General features: G+C 39.5%; 1 long non-coding RNA gene across 1 annotated transcript in view; it reads right to left on the bottom strand.

Annotated features, from left to right (window-relative positions):
* Positions 1-887: 887 nt before the first annotated feature.
* Positions 888-22,416, bottom strand: part of LOC124869082 — a 29,241-nt gene continuing 7,712 nt past the window's right edge. The window contains exons 2-4 of the long non-coding RNA XR_007038479.1: positions 4,885-4,971; positions 2,239-2,319; positions 888-2,066 (exon numbers count right to left, since the gene is read on the bottom strand). This is a non-coding gene — a long non-coding RNA (uncharacterized LOC124869082). The remainder of the gene's footprint in view (positions 2,067-2,238; positions 2,320-4,884; positions 4,972-22,416) is intronic.

A 22,416-nucleotide genomic window follows, 5' to 3' on the forward strand; every position in this document is an offset into this window, starting at 1 on the left:
AGCTGCGCAGGTAACCACCACTTTGTTGATAGCATGCGATGGTGAAGAAAAGAGATTCCTCCAAAAACATTTACTATTGCCTGAGCTCCAGCCACTATATATTGCAAATGTGTTGTGAATCTCCATTGAATTTGCAATAAGATAGACTAATGCACCTAAAAACAAATCATTGGTTGTTCACACTATAATTTTATTGCGACCACCATCGGTGTTAACAGTCTATGGCCCTGGAGTGACTTGCATGGACAGAAGAAGACATAACATCACATGCAGCACGCTGTGTTTATGGAATTAAATATTGATTCTGCACATGTTGACATATTTATATTGATTACAAAATTAGAAATTGTCAAAAAAAATAACCTCATCAGCAGTCTTTACTTTAAAATTCGGAAATACTGCTGTATGAAGACTTCTTTTAGAGAAGACCAGCACAATGAGTTGCATGTTGATGTGATCACCATCGCATACACGTAACTAACATTGTGCTGTACACAGTGTGAATAAAGAGACTTCAGAACATTAGTGGGAGCATTCAATTGTTAAATATTAAACATGATTGTTTTCCCCACTGTTTACATTTGATCTAACAGCTTCCCACCTCCCACAGTGCAAGCCTGTCACAACAATTATGTAAAAGTGGGAGCGAAGGGAACATGACCATTTAGACTGAGGTCACTTAGAAAAACATCAGATAGGCCTAAGTGTCGGATTTTGGACCACAGATGAAAGATGTTTGGGTCTGATCTGAATTGTACCATATCTGATGAACTATATCTGTGTCATCAGATATGGGTCACATATGGGAAAAAAGTCAGATGTGGGCCACTTGTTGTGCCTGCTGTGTGAATGTAGCCTAAAGACGTATTCTTTCAGCAGGTTTTCCTAAATGAGCTTCAGCTTCTCCTGTCATATTTGAGGTTAGTTTCTTGACCCACATACAGAAACGATTCAGAGACCACAATCTACTTTTGATATTTATTAAGAGAATAATGGAGGTCTGTTTCCAGCCAGAGCAGATCTTGGATCTGAGGAGAGGTGGCAGTGCAGACGAGGGGCGATCCCATTGGTTCAGCGGTAAGTATAGCTCTTGATCTGGAGAAGGCTGTTGTGTCTGGGTTTGTTGACAGATGGCATGATGGAGACTGGTCAGGCAGAGGAACTCGTTCGTAAACGATCTGCAAGTGACGACCCAGGGCTGAGGTTCTTCAGAGAATTACAGAGGTTTTGGAGTTGACATAGAGTTGATGTAGAGGACATTGAAGCACAATGAAAATGTGCTCAGACCAGAAAAACTTCAAAAAGTTCAAGGGTCTAATCAGGTAAGATGTCTTCCAGGGCTGATCTGAGAAAGCGCAGAAGGCCGAAACACGCAAGATAATCTCATAGGGAGCTTAGAAACTGAATGTTCAGCTTGATTCTACCAGTATTGTTTGACAATTGCACTCAGGTGTGAGGGCAACCAGCTGTCTCAGGCACATCCACCGCTCTAAACCTGTCACTTGAAGCAGAGGTAAACGATGGCAAACGAAGCACACTCACGCTCCAAACCATGACACCTTCAAAGTTACCATGATCCTTCTTAAGTGTTTCTCTGATTATTGGTATGGTTCAACATAATGATTATTACTATTTTATTAACCTGTTAAGACATAAGGGGTTTTAGAACAATTTCTGCCTGAAATACAAAACTTAAATAAACCAAGTATAGCTCTTCAGTTATAAGGTCTACATGCAACCTTTGGTACCTGTGTAAATGTAAGACATAAAATAATATTTTTCAAGGGGAACCACTATTGTATCTTTCACTATCTCCGATTAATTTGTGATTCTACAAAGAAAAACAAATTTTTGGAACCTCGCCAAAGGTTTTTTCTTAATCTTTTGGAAATCCTATAGAAGCCCCAGGTTGTATTCATCAACATCATGACTATAACTGCAAAAAGTTTGGACTGAATCAGTTAAAGCATATTGTCCCACAAAGGTTTTAGTGGGCAATGTGCCAGGCGGATAGCTGAGGGGCAGGTGGCTCACACTCATCTTCTTCATTTTCTGCACCATTGTCACTGCAGAAACAGAATAATATATGCTGAAAACAAAATTATTCTAAATTACATGCTAAAAATGAAATTGCTTCTGACACTGATTTATAATAAATTTAGGGACACAATGGTAACACTATAATGACACATCATGTTTATTTTATAACCAAAATAGTTTGCAATATAGACTTCTCACCTTGAAGAAGAAAATAAAGCCTCAACCAAAGTAGTGGGAGGCCGGGTCGTTTCAGTGCCAGATAGTCGTGCCTCCTCCTGGCTGTAAAAATACGGATAACAATTTATTTCCTACTGTGCACAAAAAATAACAAAAAAACTAACGAAAGCAATGATGTACAGGTCCTTCTCAAAAAATTAGCATATTGTGATAAAGTTCATTATTTTCTATAATGTAATGATGAAAATTTAACATTAATATATTTTAGATTCATTGCACACTAACTGAAATATTTCAGGTCTTTTATTGTCTTAATACGGATGATTGTGGCATACAGCTCATGAAAACCCAAAATTCCTATCTCACAAAATTAGCATATTTCATCCGACCAATAAAAGAAAAGTATTTTTAATACAAAAAACGTCAACCTTCAAATAATCATGTACAGTTATGCACTCAATACTTGGTCCGGAATCCTTTTGCAGAAATGACTGCTTCAATGAAGCGTGGCATGGAGGCAATCAGCCTGTGGCACTGCTGAGGTCTTATGGAGGCCCAGGATGCTTCGATAGCGGCCTTTAGCTCATCCAGAGTGTTGGGTCTTGAGTCTCTCAACGTTCTCTTCACAATATCCCACAGATTCTCTATGGGGTTCAGGTCAAGAGAGTTGGCAGGCCAATTGAGCACAGTGATACCATGGTCAATAAACCATTTACCAGTGGTTTTGGCACTGTGAGCAGGTGCCAGGTCGTGCTGAAAAATGAAATCTTAATCTCCATAAAGCTTTTCAGCAGATGGAAGCATGAAGTGCTCCAAAATCTCCTGATAGCTAGCTGCATTGACCCTGCCCTTGATAAAACACAGTGGACCAACACCAGCAGCTGACACGGCACCCCAGACCATCACTGACTGTGGGTACTTGACACTGGACTTCTGGCATTTTGGCATTTCCTTCTCCCCAGTCTTCCTCCAGACTCTGGCCCCTTGATTTCCGAATGACATGCAGAATTTGCTTTCATCCGAAAAAAGTACTTTGGACCACTGAGCAACAGTCCAGTGCTGCTTCTCTGTAGCCCAGGACTGGGGAATGCGGCACCTGTAGCCCATTTCCTGCACACGCCTGTGCACGGTGGCTCTGGATGTTTCTACTCCAGACTCAGTCCACTGCTTCCGCAGGTCCCCCAAGGTCTGGAATCGGCCCTTCTCCACAATCTTCCTCAGGGTCCGGTCACCTCTTCTCGTTGTGCAGCGTTTTCTGCCACACTTTTTCCTTCCCACAGACTTCCCACTGAGGTGCCTTGATACAGCACTCTGGGAACAGCCTATTCGTTCAGAAATTTCTTTTTGTGTCTTATCCTCTTGCTTGAGGGTAAGACACCTAATCATCTGATTCAGATGATTAGGTTCATAGCTCGTTTAGAGACCCTTTTAATGATATGCTAATTTTGTGAGATAGGAATTTTGGGTTTTCATGAGCTGTATGCCAAAATCATCCGTATTAAGACAATGAAAGACCTGAAATATTTCAGTTAGTGTGCAATGAATCTAAAATATATGAATGTAAAATTTTCATCATGACATTATGGAAAATAATGAACTTTATCACAATATGCTAATTTTTTGAGAAGGACCTGTAATGCTATAACACTAAAGAGGTATTGGTAAATAGCAGACCTGAGGGGGGGGGGGGGGTAGCTACTGTAATAATTACGACAATATTTATGAATCAGTTTGAAAACCTTTGCACATCTACTGGATGCTTCCAGTAACAACTATTTCACTGTGAAAATGTGTCACTTCCCATTGAGGGAGTGCAGACAAGTCTCCACTGATAATGTAGTTTAAAAATAAAGCCTAATTTTCTTTTAATCAGAGGACTGGACCATGCTGCCCATGGTGTTAGATCACTGTTGCAGATGGGATTTGAGGATAGCTGTAGACACATCATGCATGAGGAGGAGGAATGACGAGGGGAAAACCTCTATGCTCAGTGTCGGCAGCTCACTTGTCTGGACAAAGAATGGTCAACACATACTCGTACCCTAACTCTGCTGTGTTGTTTTTTGGAGCTCCATTGGTCATTAATGATTTAGTCTTACAGGCAGGACAGAAATAAGATTGCTTATGACTAAAATATTGATGGAATTGGATGAATTATTAATAGGGCTGATTTCTGAAATAAAGATGCAGTTGACCTGCTGTTGTCAGAGGTGAGGTGGATCGGTCCGGCTGTTATGTTCTATGGATGGTGTCGATGTTTGTGTTTGCTTCAGGTTGCATATATATGTTGCTTTATTTGTGTGTGTAAGTGAAATAAGTGTGTATCTGTGTGCAGGAATGTGCTCAATCTAAGAAACAGAAATAGTCTGTTTGTTGAAAAATGCCTTTATTAATGGCAACGGATTTTACTCAGCTCATTCATCCTTTTGATGTCTGTACCTTTGAACTACAATCCAAATAAACTGTTAGACAGAAGTCACTAAATCACGGTCTAAATATTACATGTAGCAATATCTTGTCAAAATAAATGTAAACATAAATCTTTTTAAGTGTTTTGTTTTAGTTTTACTTCTAGAAGAATCTAATCTGGCTCTCAAAAGCATGTATATTTAAAAAATCCCTTTAGAATTAGAAGAAATACTTTTTAACAATTAGATGTCTCCTTACCTGACTTGAAAAAAGGCTGTGAGGATTTTGTTATTGTACGAACCCTTTGGACATTGTTCATGTCTTTAAGTCTTAAGTTTTCCAGGTCTAGAGAAGAAACCCACAATGAAACATTTTTTTCACAGATGCATTTCTGATCAGAAGGTACATACACTTATTATGGGTATCAAAATCAATATTAGGCTTCAATGACTTCAATGGACTTATCACACACCAAACTACAATACATTTTAAGAAACAATGACTAGGTGCACTATTTGAATATATTATCAATGCAGGGCCAAAGTTGTTCATAAAGGCTTAAAGATAAATAAACAATCTGACCACATGGGTTTTGTAACTATAAACAGGGACCAACTCTGGCTATATAACCACTCCTCTTGGCAGAATTAGATTTCATTTAAACAGGTTAGTTTCCTGACAAGCATGTGACTTTTACCTTTAGTCCACAAAATACTTACAATATTGAGGTTTTTACTTAAAGAAAATTGTTCCAGACTTTTAATGCTACCTTGCTTTATCCATTCCAAAACCAATTTGGATGTGTGTTTAGGATGACCTTCCCCATGTAACACCCTTTTGTGTCTAGGTTTCAACCACCTAGTGTCATGATGTGTGTGTTGAGTGTAGGTCCATAATGTACAGGTCCTTCTCAAAATATTAGCATATTGTGATAAAGTTAATTATTTTCCATAATGTAATGATGAAAATTTAACATTCATATATTTTAGATTCATTGCACACTAACTGAAATATTTCAGGTCTTTTATTGTCTTAATACGAATGATTTTGGCATACAGCTCATGAAAACCAAAAATTCCTATCTCACAAAATTAGCATATCATTAAAAGGGTCTCTAAACGAGCTATGAACCTAATTATCTGAATCAACGAGTTAACTCTAAACACCTGCAAAAGATTCCTGAGGCCTTTAAAACTCCCAGCCTGGTTCATCACTCAAAACCCCAATCATGGGTAAGACTGCCGACCTGACTGCTGTCCAGAAGGCCACTATTGACACCCTCAAGCAAGAGGGTAAGACACAGAAAGAACTTTCTGAACGAATAGGCTGTTCCCAGCGTGCTGTATCAAGGCACCTCAATGGGAAGTCTGTGGGAAGGAAAAAGTGTGGCAGAAAACGCTGCACAACGAGAAGAGGTGACCGGAACCTGAGGAAGATTGTGGAGAAGGGCCGATTCCAGACCTTGGGGGACCTGCGGAAGCAGTGGACTGAGTCTGGAGTAGAAACATCCAGAGCCACCGTGCACAGGCGTGTGCAGGAAATGGGCTACAGGTGCCGCATTCCCCAGTCCTGGGCTACAGAGAAGCAGCACTGGACTGTTGCTCAGTGGTCCAAAGTACTTTTTTCGGATGAAAGCAAATTCTGCATGTCATTCGGAAATCAAGGTGCCAGAGTCTGGAGGAAGACTGGGGAGAAGGAAATGCCAAAATGCCAGAAGTCCAGTGTCAAGTACCCACAGTCAGTGATGGTCTGGGGTGCCGTGTCAGCTGCTGGTGTTGGTCCACTGTGTTTTATCAAGGGCAGGGTCAATGCAGCTAGCTATCAGGAGATTTTGGAGCACTTCATGCTTCCATCTGCTGAAAAGCTTTATGGAGATGAAGATTTCATTTTTCAGCACGACCTGGCACCTGCTCACAGTGCCAAAACCACTGGTAAATGGTTTACTGACCATGGTATCGCTGTGCTCTATTGGCCTGCCAACTCTCCTGACCTGAACCCCATAGAGAATCTGTGGGATATTGTGAAGAGAACGTTGAGAGACTCAAGACCCAACACTCTGGATGAGCTAAAGGCTGCTATCGAAGCATCCTGGGCCTCCATAAGACCTCAGCAGTGCCACAGGCTGATTGCCTCCATGCCACGCCGCATTGAAGCAGTCATTTCTGCCAAAGGATTCCCGACCAAGTATTGAGTGCATAACTGTACATGATTATTTGAAGGTTGACGTTTTTTGTATTAAAAACACTTTTCTTTTATTGGTCGGATGAAATATGCTAATTTTGTGAGATAGGAATTTGGGGTTTTCATGAGCTGTATGCCAAAATCATCCGTATTAAGACAATGAAAGACCTGAAATATTTCAGTTAGTGTGCAATGAATCTAAAATATATGAATGTTAAATTTTCATCATGACATTATGGAAAATAATGAGCTTTATCACAATATGCTAATATTTTGAGAAGGACCTGTAGGTAGGTCTGGAGATCGACCGAGACACTCGGAGAACCCACAGAGAGCCTTGTCTGGAGGTTAACCAGAAGACTGGGACCCATGGAGGAGCTCTGGAGACATGGACCCAAGGAGGAGCTCTGGAAAGCAACATGGAATCCAGGAGAACCCTTAACAGAGCTCGGGATCAGGAACATAAGGCAGGTCTACCTGGACACCATCAACGGCAAGCTTGGAAACAAGAACAAGAGGCGGATCCCTCGGAGAACTCAGTAACAGGAGGGACAGAAGGCCATGATGATTCTGGTGGTGACAACAGAAGTCTCTGAAGCAATATAGAAGACCAGAGAGATGCAGTTACTGCTACAGTTATGGATGTGAGAAACACTTCTTTTGCGAATGAGGGAGCTGCTGTTCCTGCTTCTGTTGACGCGGAAACTGCTTTCGAGGACACAGGAGCTACTGCAGGTGCTTCTGGTCTAAACTCACTGTTCCCACTATGTTTAGGGCATCTAACACCACCTTGGGAATTTCACCCAAGAAAATAAGAAGGAGCACCAGTAAGGTTTGTTTTACCAAGCTGAGGCAAGAAACAAGGTTCCACAAATTAAAAAAGTTGTATTATTCCAAATTTAAAGGTGATTTTAAAATGAACAACCTCAACCATAGGAGAAAAGCTGAACATGACTGTTCAGGACTGAGGCTTACCAGCTGGAGAAGCAGTCAAAACAAGGACTTTAGGTATTTGGGAACACGTACTTGATCGTGAAAGGAACCCAGTACCACAAACTCACAAACCAAAGGAACTATCATCTAGAGACCCTCCATCCCCTTAACTTCTCAACCTGGATGCTGATGGAATTAAAGCAGCAGAGTTACACACACACACACACACACACACACACACACACACACACACACACAAACACACACACAAAAAAAATATGAGGTTGAAAAAAAATAAACTGCCTCATCAGATTATCATCAAAAACATTAACAATGCTCGTGCATTATTTGCCACGGTTGACAGGTTTACAAACCCTCCTGTAACTATAGCATCTGAACTCCACTCTACCAGGGCCTGCAATGAAAAAAACCCAAAAGATCATCCACATCAACTCCAGTAACAAAGTTGTCTCCAATTAGAACAGATTTTGACAAAATTTCCCAATTTCACCAAATAAACTACAAAAACTTAGAAGAAATCGTACACCAACTAAGCTCTTCTTCCTGCTGTCTCGATGTTTTACCCACAGCTTTCCTTAAGAAAGCTTTGCCCGTAATCACATCTGATTTAACACAAATAATAAACACGTCCCTTTTGTCAGGTGTTTTCCCCCAGGCCTAACTTTATTCAACCATTAAATCATTGTATGCTGGGCTTATTGTGTATATTACCACTATAGCAACCCTCACACATCCTCCAGCATGTACCCTTTAAGCTAGAGGAAGCTAGAGCAGCTTCTGTACTTATCCAGAGTACTTCATCTTGCCACCTGCAGCCTTCTTCTTTCAGTCTGAGTCTGACAGTAGCCATAGACTAAGCAGCAGGTCCTCCATTGTTGATGTGTTCTTGTCTCTACAAATCACATCACGTTACTTTTTGGGACTGTGGGGCCACCTTGCTATTGACGATCCCCCCACACATTCTGATGGTACTCAACTGTAATGGAAAACTAACTAAACTATGTAGAGCCGACCCGGCCTGAGTCGAGTAGAGTAGAGTAGGTACTAATGGACAAGGGGCACTAGTGTCCCTTCTAAAGTCCTCATCTCATTCCCATTCTGTATTTTTCTCCTTCCTGTTTCATCTCCTCGAGGTCTCTCGCTGGTTTTTTAAATTTTTTATTTATTCATTTATTTCAGACAATGATTTCAGACAATGACAAACAAAAGTAGATATATAAATCAATTAAAGAAATGCTTATTATAACAAACAAACAAACAAACAAATATCCAAATACCATACGAAGAAGTGTTTGGTAAACATTAAATTAAATTAAATTTCCAGTTCCAAATAAATTAAATTAACTTAAACATAAATAGAAACTAGTAAAATAAAAATTTTCCAATAAGTAAACTTGTCAGTATATTTAACCTGAGATCTGACATTGATTATTAATTAATATAAATTGTCTGAAAAGGGGTATTAAGAAGTAAAACTTATTTTTCATACCCCTTCTCCCTCTAATTGCACTTAAATTAACTTTAAGTAACCTTCCTAATTAACATCTGTTTTTGATCCAGAATTCACAAACCAAAAAAATAATAAATAAATATATATACACAACTATATATATATATATATATATACATACATATATATACACATATATATATATATATATATATATATACATACATACATATACACATATATACACATACACACATATACATACATATACATACGTACACATACAGACAAACATGTACCTCCACATATGTACATGTAACTGCACACATGCATACCTACACACACAGAAACACACCACACATTAGGCCTAAATCCACATTCACACTCATGTATATCGGCACTTAGAGACACCCCCAAACCCCCAATCCTCAGAGCCACAATCCAACACCACAGCTCCACCAGTGTTTGATGATGTGTTACAGCTGCGATGGATTGACAGAGGAGTTAAAGAGATGAGTTTGAAACGAAGTTGGAAGCAAATGAGATAGTAATACATGTTAATGACTCACAAAAATGAGGCCCTGGAGGTGAGCAAAAAGGTTTGGGTGACAGGAAAAATGGCAGGTGAATGTACATTTCAGTGAAGGGCAAAGAACAAAAAAAAAAAATGCTAATTTTCTCCCGCATTTAGACCGGCACGAAGTTTACCAGTTTGTCCTTCGAAAGGGTCATGGATAGAAATGGATAGGATCTTTCTCCTAGGGAATGGGGAGAGGCAAAGAGGATAGAGAGGTTAGAAACATTAAGAGATATGAGCTAGTTGCATCTCAAATAATTGAGATATCAATAAAAAAAATATATATTTTTTAGCAATTAAAGTTAAAAGTGAAACAGATTCATTTCACACAGACTTTTGTATTTCAAGTGTGTATTGCTGTTACTTTTAATTATTCTGGCTTACAGTTAATGAAACCCCAAAATTCAGATTCACAGAAAACTTGGATAATATATAAGGCCAAAAAACAATTATAATACAGAAATGTCAGTCTAGTAATATGTATGCCAGCGTACAGTGCAGTAAATACACTCAGTACTTAGTTTGTTTGAATTACTAAATCAGTGCTGTGTAGTAGGAAGGTAATCAGCCTGTGGGTCGTTAACATGTTAAGGAAGTAAAGTATGCTTTAGATTTTTTATTACATTCTTTTCAGCACTAGTGGCTTTTATTTTTTTATACATTTTTTTTCAAAGTAGACTGACAGGAAGTAGGGTTGAGAGGGGGGGAAAACATGCAGTATAGGTTTCTGGGGTCTGGACTCGAACCCGGGATAGGTACGCCGAGGACTGAGGCCTCCGTATATAAGCGGTAAGGTATTGGTACTTTTGTTAATGTGGACAAGTGCCAAACCCAGCTGCAAAATAAAATTCATAAAGTTCAGTAGCAGAGGGGAGGATGCATGAAAGGATCTAAAGTTTAAAGGTACTCTGACTTTGGGCTTCATAAAACACTGGATCAACATCAGCAGTGGACATGGATCCCCAAATCATCACTACCTGTGAAAATGTCCTATTGGACCTCAAGTAGCCTGGATTCAACTCTTCCTCCACACTCTGCGCGCTTGATTTACCAATAACGTGTTGGGCACAGCCATGGATGGAGAACAACATCTGAACTACTTATCAAAAGAGACGGGTAAAACATTGAATCCCAATATACAGGTCCTTCTCAAAATATTAGCATATTGTGATAAAGTTCATTATTTTCCATAATGTCATGATGAAAATTTAACATTCATATGTTTTAGATTCATTGCACACTAACTGAAATATTTCAGGTCTTTTATTGTCTTAATATGGATGATTTTGGCATACAGCTCATGAAAACCCAAAATTCCTATCTCACAAAATTAGCATATTTATAAAAGAAAAGTGTTTTTAAAACAAAAAACGTCAACCTTCAAATAATCATGTACAGTTATGCACTCAATACTTGGTCAGGAATCCTTTGGCAGAAATGACTGCTTCAATGCGGCGTGGCATGGAGGCAATCAGCCTGTGGCACTGCTGAGGTCTTATGAAGGCCCAGGATGCTTCGATAGCGGCCTTTAGCTCATCCAGAGTGTTGGGTCTTGAGTCTCTCAACGTTCTCTTCACAATATCCCACAGATTCTCTATGGGGTTCAGGTCAGGAGAGTTGGCAGGCCAATTGAGCACAGTGATACCATGGTCAGTAAACCATTTACCAGTGGTTTTGGTACTGTGAGCAGGTGCCAGGTCGTGCTGAAAAATGAAATCTTCATCTCCATAAAGCTTTTCAGCAGATGGAAGCATGAAGTGCTCCAAAATCTCCTGATAGCTAGCTGCATTGACCCTGCCCTTGATAAAACACAGTGGACCAACACCAGCAGCTGACATGGCACCCCAGACCATCACTGACTGTGGGTACTTGACACTGGACTTCTGGCATTTTGGCATTTCCTTCTCCCCAGTCTTCCTCCAGACTCTGGCACCTTGATTTCCGAATGACATGCAGAATTTGCTTTCATCCGAAAAAAGTACTTTGGACCACTGAGCAACAGTCCAGTGCTGCTTCTCTGTAGCCCAGGTCAGGCGCTTCTGCCGCTGTTTCTGGTTCAAAAGTGGCTTGACCTGGGGAATGCGGCACCTGTAGCCCATTTCCTGCACACGCCTGTGCATGGTGGCTCTGGATGTTTCTACTCCAGACTCAGTCCACTGCTTCCGCAAGTCCCCCAAGGTCTGGAATCGGCCCTTCTTCACAATATTCCTCAGGGTCCGGTCACCTCTTCTCGTTGTGCAGCGTTTTCTGCCACACTTTTTCCTTCCCACAGACTTCCCACTGAGGTGCCTTGATACAGCAGTCTGGGAACAGCCTATTTGTACAGAAATTTCTTTCTGTGTCTTACCCTCTTGCTTGAGGGTGTCAATAGTGGCCTTCTGGACAGCAGTCAGGTTGGCAGTCTTACCCATGATTGGGGTTTTGAGGCTGGGAGTTTTAAAGGCCTCAGGAATCTTTTGCAGGTGTTTAGAATTAACTCGTTGATTCAGATGATTAGGTTCATAGCTCGTTTAGAGACCCTTTTAATGATATGCTAATTTTGTGAGATAGGAATTTTGGGTTTTCATGAGCTGTATGCCAAAATCATCTGTATTAAGACAATAAAAGATCTGAAATATTTCAGTTAGTGTGCAATGAATCTAAAATATATGAATGTTAAATTTTCATCATGACATTATGGAAAATAATGAACTTTATCACAATATGCTAATATTTTGAGAAGGACCTGTACAGTGTTAACCTACTTTTAGGACAGCCCAGGAAAGAGGAGTCACAGCTGGTATCCTGATGACATTAAAGTACAAAACTTCCACTCGCAGCCCTGTCCTCACCCGCGGCTCATTTAGAGCAACAAAAGGGGAGACAACAAATGTCCTTAATTCCCCAGTGCCTGAAGAAGACCACATCGAAACTGCATCTCTGCATGCCTAAAACGTTCAGTACGTGCTATTGGGACCCGAGCCATGGGTTACAACATTAGAGGCCAGTAAGAACTTTTTTGGAACTTTTAATATAAATCGCATTAACCTACTTTGAGCACAGCCAGGAACAGAAACAAGAAGGGAGTAACAGTGGACCTCCCGTGACGTTACTGTTTGAATAAAAACCCTGTACGGCAACAAACAGACCTCTATCATGCAGGTCCCCAGTGGAACTGGAAGGAGAGACACAACGCGCTAATGTCTCTTTGCTCGCAAACAGACATAACCCTTCAAACTGGATCCAAGAGTGTCATACGATCACGCCATCATATGTATCTGGTATTCATTCATGAACGGGGTAATTATGATACAAGCATTGCTTGACTTTTCTTTCTGAGGTCTACAGAAGCAAACTGTGTTCTAGAGAGTTCCCAGCAGAGACCTTGTCTCTACAACGGCGAGTGTAGCAGTTTTTCCCGGTCTGAAGGAAGGACAAAGGTACCACAATATAACATCGCTCTGTGTGTAAGTCTGTCCGGGCCGGCGGTTAGCTGCAAGTTAACCCTTTGTTCACTGTGGATGCTTTCCTCAACTTCATCGCCCTGGACAATTTCTCCTCAGCACAGTTCACGTAAGAGGTAGTGTTTGGGCAGAGAAGATTAGTTTAGAATTAAATAATCTCAACAATGTTCGTTTTATGACGTTTGGTTTTGTTTGTGTTTTAAAACTCAGCCATCTTAGTGCTAGCAGATTAGCTGCTCAGCACATGTGCTCATTTTATGTGTTCTGTGTTTTTAAAGATAAGACAAACTATATTTAAAGGGTGATTTTAAACACGGCCATATCGGCCATAACGCGCAATCCACGTTTATGCATTTTAACCCTTTATTAGTGGCATTTTAAAGGTATATCAACAGCTTCCTGACAGACCGACAGCAGCAGGTGAGACTGGGGAGCATCTTCTCCCGATCCAGATCAATAAGTACTGGTGCCCCCCAGGGGTGTGTTCTATCCCCACTCCTCTTCTCTCTGTACACAAATGACTGCACCTCATCGGACTCGTCCGTGAAACTCCTTAAGTGAGCAGACGACACCACTGTCATTGGACTGATCCAGGATGGTGATGAGTCTGCATACAGACAGCAGGTGGATCGGCTGGTACACTGGTGCGGTCAGAACTACCTTGAACTGAACCCACTTAAGACTGTGGAAATAGTGGTGGACTTTCGGAGAACACCACCCCCATACACCCCCCTCACCATCCTCAAAAACACTGTATCGACCGTGGACCACTTCAGGTTCTTAGGAACCACCATCTCTGAGGACCTGAGATGGTCTTCACACATAGACACTGTTCGAAAGAAGGCCCAGCAGAGACTGTACTTCCTGAGGCAACTCAAGAAGTTCAACCTTCCACAGGAGCTGTTGGTCATCTTCTACACTGCCATCATTCAGTCTGTCCTGTCTTCATCCATCTCAGTGTGGTTTGGCTCATCCACAAAACAGGACAGGTCCAGACTGCAACGAATAATCAGGACTGCAGAGAGAATAATCAGAGCTGACCTTCCCTCCATCCAGGACTTATACAGGTCTAGGGTCAAGAAAAGAGCTGCCAAAATCTCTGCCGACCCCACACACCCTGCACATAAACTGTTTAGAGTTTTACCTTCAGGCCGCCGCTACAGAGCACTGTTTACTAAAACCAGCCGCCACTGAGACAGTTTCTTCCCCCAGGCTGTTTCTCTGTTGAACATTCAATAGAGTACAAAACAACAGCATACAGATGATTATATACCATTAAGACCCAGAAAGATTTGGTTCTTATTCACAATAACATTTCCCTAAATATTATTTTAATATTTCTTTAAATGTTATTTTAATAAATAATGGCAGCTAATTAAACACCTTTGACAATTGGTCATCCAATTTAAAAAAAATATTTTCTCAAAAATGTTTTATCTGATCTTGCATTGTGAATGGTTGTTTAAAGGTATACCAATTATTGCCTAAGTTGGTTCCAAGACTAACTTAACTTCATTTCCAGATTCCTCAAGATAATCCTTGGTTCTCAAACATAAATATTGCATGGTAATGTTGCATTACTCTTTGGATCATGGTTTTTAACCACCTTTTATTCACTTGCTTTTATTGTACATAGCCCTTAGCCTTCCTTATTCTTTCACTGCTTCAGAATCATAATCAGAATCAGCTTTATTGCCAAGTTCGTACATACAAACAAGGAATTTGACTCCGGTACACTTTGCTCTTTGGTTTTGTTTTTGTATAACAGAATATACATATTTACAATGTACAATATACACATATATAATAAAATGGTGCATTTGCAACATCTGTATGCTGTTGTTTTGTACTCTATTGAATGTTCAACAGAAAAACATCCTGGGGGAAGAAACTTTCTCTGTGGCGGCTGGTTTTAGTAAACAGTGCTCTGTAGCGGCGGCCTGAAGGTAAAGCTCTGAACAGTTTGTGTGCAGGGTGTGTGGGGTCTGCAGAGATTTTAGCAGCTCTTTTCCTGATCCTAGACCTGTATAAGTCCTGGATGGAGGGAAGGTCAGCCTTGATTATTCTCTCTGCAGTCCTGATTATTTGTTGTAGTCTGGACCTGTCCTGTTTTGTGGATGAGCCAAACCACACTGCTTGGTAGTTTAGTTGGGTTATTTTAGCATAGTAAAGAGTTTGTTGATTTAAATATATTTGACTTTCAGTTGACTTTTTAATTAAATTATTATTTTTATAATTTATTATTTTAAGAAATTGTGTGAATTCATTCCATGTGTGTTCAGAGTTTAGCTGTTTAATAATGCCAAAGCTTGGCTCATCCCTTTCAATGTTGTCCTAATACAACTGCCTTATTGGCCTGGTATTCACAGGGCAACCCTTAACAGACCGAAATATTATTTAATAAAATATTAAAGTATTAATATTAAATAATATATTCATAATCATAACAGTGCAGAAGCATTTCCCCCTCCCAGCTACTACTGAGAGCAGTTGTCACGGCTCCTTTCTTCATAGTTACCACAGCTTCTCATTGCCCTTTCCTGTCCTCCGGTTCCTCAGAACAGAAGGACTGTAAAGGAAGACATGTAAAAAGTGGTGTCTGGGCAGAAGAAATAAGTGTAGCTTAAAACAATTTCAGTATTGTATATTTCATTGTGTTTTGCATGTTTGTGGTGCTTAACTATTCAAGTGTCAGCAGTCATTGAGCCTGAGTGCTAACAGGCTTCTAAGCCTTGAGACTAGTTAATTTGTTTGGTTTATGTTTTTAAAGTTACAAAAAACTTTACCTTAATGAGTAGTTTAAACACAGATCGGCCGTAATGCTTTGTCAGTGCTCATATGCACATTAATATTTATATTAATGGTGGTTAAAGGTATGTGTGTGAAAAGAGTTGCTGAACAAGCTATTTTTCTCTTTAATAACTGAGCTGTGGAATTATGTCTGTCTGTTTGTGTGTCATTTGTTCACCATTTTATAAAAGACAATAAACCTTCCTTGCCACCAATTTCAGTAATTCATCCCTGCGTTTAAAGAATTCATCCACAGGGGTGGCTAGTTAACAACATGAAAAGGTTGGTGAAAGGTTATTGATATCTAATCTAGCAAATAATATTTTTTTTATATATTGTTTTATTAAATAAAGATGGTTGTTGAAAACAACATTAAGAATCAATTGTCTAAGATATTTTTACTTGAAGTTGGATTATTTTTGTTAGTAATTTCTTATATCTTGGAAAGTCATTGTTTGTGTTTATTTTTTACATATGTGCAGGGCTTGCTGTTACTCAATGCCAGTGCTTGAATTACCTCTTTCACCAATTGTTGTATAATACCACATCACCTTGGGCATTTGGGCTTTCTCCTTACCTTGCTGTGTAGGTTTTTAGCTGGACAGGAACTGCAAATAGGAACTCAGGATGAGCAAAGTGAAGGATTTAAAGATGAAATAGAAAACTTTCAGGCCTTGAGTAGGGCGAACAGGACATAGAGCACAGACTGAGTAACGAGCAGTGTTATAGACTGAGTAACGGAGAGATTAACGGACAGTCTAATGGAGCAACAGTTAAATACAGCAATGACTAGTTAAACACCATGAACCTAAATACTGAAGCAGGGGTGACAAATGATGAATGAACCAGAAGAGCTAATCAAAAAAACTGGGAAACAGCTGTGGCAAAATAACAGCAAGAAAGGTGAGGAAGGGAGACAAAGTGAGTTAAACAATACAACTACTAACCAAAAGAAAAAGACTAACACTGATCAAAAAGACACAAATCCAAATTAACAAAGAACAGAACATAAGAGTAAACTAAGAATCTAAACACAAATAAATTAACTAATATGGAAACAATAATAAGCAGAGAATTTAAATGAACCGCAAGAACTATAGAAAACAAACAAGAAGGAAATGATAAAAACATAAGCACCAATGAAAATAAAACAAAATGACCAGTGGAACATGACAGAGACATTTGGCTTACACTCCTGGACAACTGGCAAGCCAGCGGACTTTCACCTGATTGTGTAGATCTTGACAAAGCCATAACCTAACATGTCTGTATTAAAAATTATTTTTTTTAATGTATTATTCGATGTAGTATTACAATTTTCAGAAACGTTGAACTTTAGGGTTTCATTAACAGTACACCATAATCATCAAAATTGACTTGGGGAAAAGCTTAAAATAAAACACCTCATGCAAAATGAATCTATATAATAAAGTTAAGCTTCACCTTTTGAATTAAGATTACTAGAATACATTTAGTTTTTAATGATCTACTTCACTGATATGCCCCATACCTGTGTTTGGGCAAGATGATACTTACCCAAACACAGTCAAACCTGTAAGCCTATGGCTTAATCTACAACACACAAGCACAATAAATTATTATGTAAGACCACAATATATTGCTGAAAGTTGGTGATTTTGAGTAGCATAGACCCCAGTGGAAGTAACCCTATGCAATGTTGTAAAGTGTGTTTGTCTCTAAATGATGACGTAGAGTCCCAAGCCACAAGGTAATGGTTCCCATAGATTTATTGTTAGCACAGGGGGGTACTTAGTTTTAGCCTCATGAGACAGTTTGTACTCAACCAGCCTACAAACCTTAGACTTTACATTAGAACAATCTCAGAGGCTGTCAGCAGGAACATGTGTCTTTACGCCAAAAAAAAAACAAAAAAACGCACCTTACTGAAACACAGTTGGTATTTAGCAAATGATTCTGACTTTAGAAGATGTAAATGCCTCGTTATGTCTACCTGAGCATTTGGAGCTTTTAGGCGAAGTAGCTGTCTCTCCAACACTAGTGTTTTCATAACCAGCCAACTGGGAAGAGATTGAAAGAGGGAGGCAGGAGCACTAATCAATAGGAGAGGGCGGACCGGTGTCAAACGGCAAACAAACAAACAAGCCATTATCCTGACACACACACACACACACACATCAGTGTTTTACTGTCTTTATGAGGACTTTTCGGTTACTTCCATTGACTTCCATTCATTTTCCTTGATTTTTAGTGCCTATCCCTGACCCTCACACTAACCCTAACCAGTTAATACCTAACCCTAACAATAACTCAATTCACACCTTAGTCCTAAACCTAACCCCTGTCCCAAGAACGGAATTTGAAAAAGTGAGGACCAGGAAAATGTCCTCACTTTGTCAAAATGTCCTCACTTTGCGATAAAAATACGAAAGATGGTTCTCACTCAGCAACAAGTACAAGAACACACACACACACACACACACACACACACAAACAAGATATACACAGCATATTTATTTTAGGATAGGTCTAAATGCATTTATTGGAACACACAAGGTAAGCTTGTTGTTAACTCTGTAATAAAAAGTGTATGTGCGTGTATGTTTTAGCACTTGTTACAGTGTAAGGCCCATTTTTCCAACATATATTATTGAGAGGACCCGCTCGTTATGGGGCACCCATAAAATAAAGTTCTAATTTTGGATTAGGAGTTAGGTTTAGTCAATGAAAAGTCCTTCTAAAAATAGAAAGATGAGATATGTATGGCTGTGTGTGTGTGTGTGCGTGGGTGTGTGTGAGAGAGAGGGAGAGCAACACTCTTTTTATCTCCTTTTGACAGTTGTTGGGGCCTTTATCCTAACTCCGACTGCACTGTTCAATTGTTAGGATTAATTGGAATGTATGTACCTCGCTGTTGTGAAGTGCCTTGAGACAACATGTGTTGTGAATTGGCGCTATATAAATAAAACTGAATTGAATTGAATTATCCTAACGCTGATTACTACAACATAATGCCTAATTCTAAGTGCAATACATTAAACCCTAATGCTAAAACCAGATTTAGACGCAGCAATTAAGTCACCAGAGTCTAGAAAGACAAATTGTTCTTGTATTTTGTGACTCAACAAATACCACATGTACACATGTGCATTGTTAGAATGCAAAGCTGTTAATAAAGGGTCTGGTCTTTTTAGGTTCACCTGCATTGTAACTATCTGGAGTTCAATACAGGTAGCAAGGGATGAGTGTATAATTAGGAGGAGTCACCTTATTATTCAGGTCTTTTTACTGAGTTTATATATTTTAGAACAATAGTACAACCCACAAAGTAGTGGCAATAACAGGTGCTAACAAATCACAAAGTCCGCAACAGAAAATAAAAGGGGTGAGAGGGTGGGAGGGCTTCACTCCAAGAACAATTCAGTCTCAAAGTACAAAAAAATGGCTGCCAAGTCACATCATATTGTAGTTATAAATAGAGTTGTGGACAGTAACTCTCAAATGTTCAAGTTTCAAGTGGGAGATAAAGTATTTTGCCAACGCATAGGTGTAATTTGCAGGGGGGATGGGGGGTTATGACCCCCCCAATAGTCTGATCCAATCACTATAACCCCCCCCCCCAATAAAATCACATCATTTCGATTTATAAAAGCATCTTACATGAATAACATGTTAATTTTCTTTATTCATTATCAATTTTGGGTACAACAGTAGCATGTTTAATTATCTGGTAGTGTAACCCCCCCACTCCCTGCAAAAACTTGGTATTGCCCAACCTGCTTTCTCTACCAAGCAGTGGCGTTCACCGATTACTTCTGGAAGCAGCTGCTCGGCAGTGAGTGTAGTTATAAAAATTAAAAAGTGCTTAACAGCGGACAACGGCAACCAACAATTTTGCATTGTTGGTCAACAACACCCCGTTGTAAAAAGTGGAGAAATCACAATGAGGTAAATCTATATGTATTGTTAAGTTAGCTGATAATTTAAAAACTCTATGCCTCTGTGTACACATCATAAGTTGTGACCTTTGAGAGCTGACTGTAATGAAGAGGCGGCAGAAATATTAGAAACCGTTTTGAACCCCTCCCCCACCCAATAAAGCGCTTGAAAACATAAATTTATCATTTACCGATTTATTGAATGATGTGTTCAGCGTCATATACAAACAAATACATTATATTTTCTCCGTCAATGCAACCGAAATAATATTCCGTGAAGTTTACATTCTCTCATGTATCAGTGCTTACGCAGTTTATGTAAATACTCTTCTTCTCGCTGGTCTTCAAGACATACATGCAGAGGAATGTACGCTATCGCCCCATGCGGTCGCAGAATATGATGGGTCGCACAATTTGGTGTAACACCCGCACTTATTTTTTCCACTTAAAGCACTGCTTAGAGGTACAAAATACATCTATTTATGCATCGTACGCCTAAAAATAAGTGCCTATCCCCCCCAATGTTGGACCCAAAGTTATGTCTTTGGTCCAGCGTTTATGAGATTGAAAGGCAGCTTTTCCCAATTGAACAGTATTAGGCATCTTGCAAGTAATGTGATGAATGCTATTGCATTGGCCTGATATGTTGCTATTGGTGTGCCTGGACGGACAACCCCAAATAAAGTAGTTATAGAACTTGAGACATATGCTTTTAAATCCTTCCTTTTCGTACTTAAATCATTCAGTTGTGGTCTATATAAAGTGGAACTGCAATGCTTTGGTCTGAATTCCTTGTTATCGTACACAGGCCCCTCTTTTACCCCTGTTCTGAGGTGTGTCTGAGAGCAACTCATTTTGGTGCGGCCTCTTTAAATGCCAGGATGTCTTATCAACGCAATATAAATTCATGTCTAAAATAGTATGTCATTTTAGCGTTATTTGCAGCTTACCGCTTTGCTGTGTCCGTCGTTTCCGTAGACAGAAGGAACTGAGCACTTAATCAGATAAAGTCTTTCAGCAAATCCTTTTTGATACTGGCGGAGGTTTCTGCAGACGATCAGGTCCTTGTAGTGATGGAAATAGGAATTTCCCCACTGATGAAGGAACATTTCCATGAAAACTAAAATTTAATTAGACACTTCTAAGAGGTTCTCATGCTGGGGGACAGTGTGTAATGAACTGTGTGGGTTAATACGACCAACAACTGAACCAAACTTATCCTCTTTCAGAGTAGACATACTTGAGCTTGGACCACAAAATCGCAGCGTGATATAAATATGGCGGATACGCGAAATTGATCAGCCAGAAGTCCATAAACCTTATTTAGGTGTTCCATAGCAAATACTTTGATGTAACAGTTGGAAGAGTGCAACAGATGATAGAGAAAACTGAAAAGACTGAAAAATATTACCCAAACAGAATATAAAGATATCTCTGCAACACCTGGAGAGACTAAATTCAATTCCTACAGACTCCAAGTACCAACAAAATATATTTAAGGCTAAAAAAGTGGATTTTGCATGATATGTCCCCTTTAAACTGTAGTACGCCATGTCTAATGCAGATTGAATGAATTCTTGCAACTGCGGCCAGGCTCCGTCTGTAAAGAGTGTCTTCAAGCGCCCATAGGTTTTTCAGATAACTAAGTGGTGTGGACGCTGCACTCAGAACCTTGCCATACACTAAGCCCTTGTCAGTTGGATTCATGTCCAAAAATTCATCAAGTGATGTTTTATAAGGCAATGTTAGAGAAAAATTTGTTTCTAAATATCTACATACTTGTAGGTCTTTAAAAAAGTCAGTCTGTGGGATACCAAAAATAAATTTTCAGCTGCTCAAAGGAAATTCATTGGCCTCCTTTGAAAAGATCCCTTACACCCATTATTCCTTTCCTGCACCACTGTTGAAAGGGCGGGTCTATCAAAGATGGAGTGAAATGAACATTGGATTTTATAAGAGATGCAAGTAGTGCCTATGTGGACCATAACCTCAAGGAGCCTCGAACGACTGCATTGTTCATCCATGGACATTTGCTCAATGGTAAAGGTGCACACATTAAAGAGCTAAGCAAGACTGGATTGCTAGAAAGTTTTTCCAGGTGGACCCAAACAGGAGATTCAGCATCCGACAAGCCCTTAAATCAATACAACTTATGGATAGTGGTTGTGTCATGATTTGTAGAGTTTTGAGTTTTTGATTTTCTTTTTGTGTGTCTATTTGGACTTTTTCCCTGCAGTTATTGTGCTCTTTTAATATTGCCTTTTTTAGCTCACTTTCACGTAGTGCTTTTGTTCATACCTTTAGGTTTAGTTCTTACTTGTTCTGTTTAAGGTGCATTTTTGTTCTGTTACTTCTGTAAGATTTATCCTTTGGTTTTATTGTATTTGTTTCTCTCTTTAGTTCTGATCATGTCTTGCTATCACTTTTTGCCATTGTCACCATAATCAGTATTATTTGGTCCAGGTGGACCTGTTCCAT

Source organism: Girardinichthys multiradiatus, chromosome 5 (genome assembly GCF_021462225.1).
Source record: "Girardinichthys multiradiatus isolate DD_20200921_A chromosome 5, DD_fGirMul_XY1, whole genome shotgun sequence".
In the NCBI taxonomy this organism is placed as follows: domain Eukaryota; kingdom Metazoa; phylum Chordata; class Actinopteri; order Cyprinodontiformes; family Goodeidae; genus Girardinichthys; species Girardinichthys multiradiatus.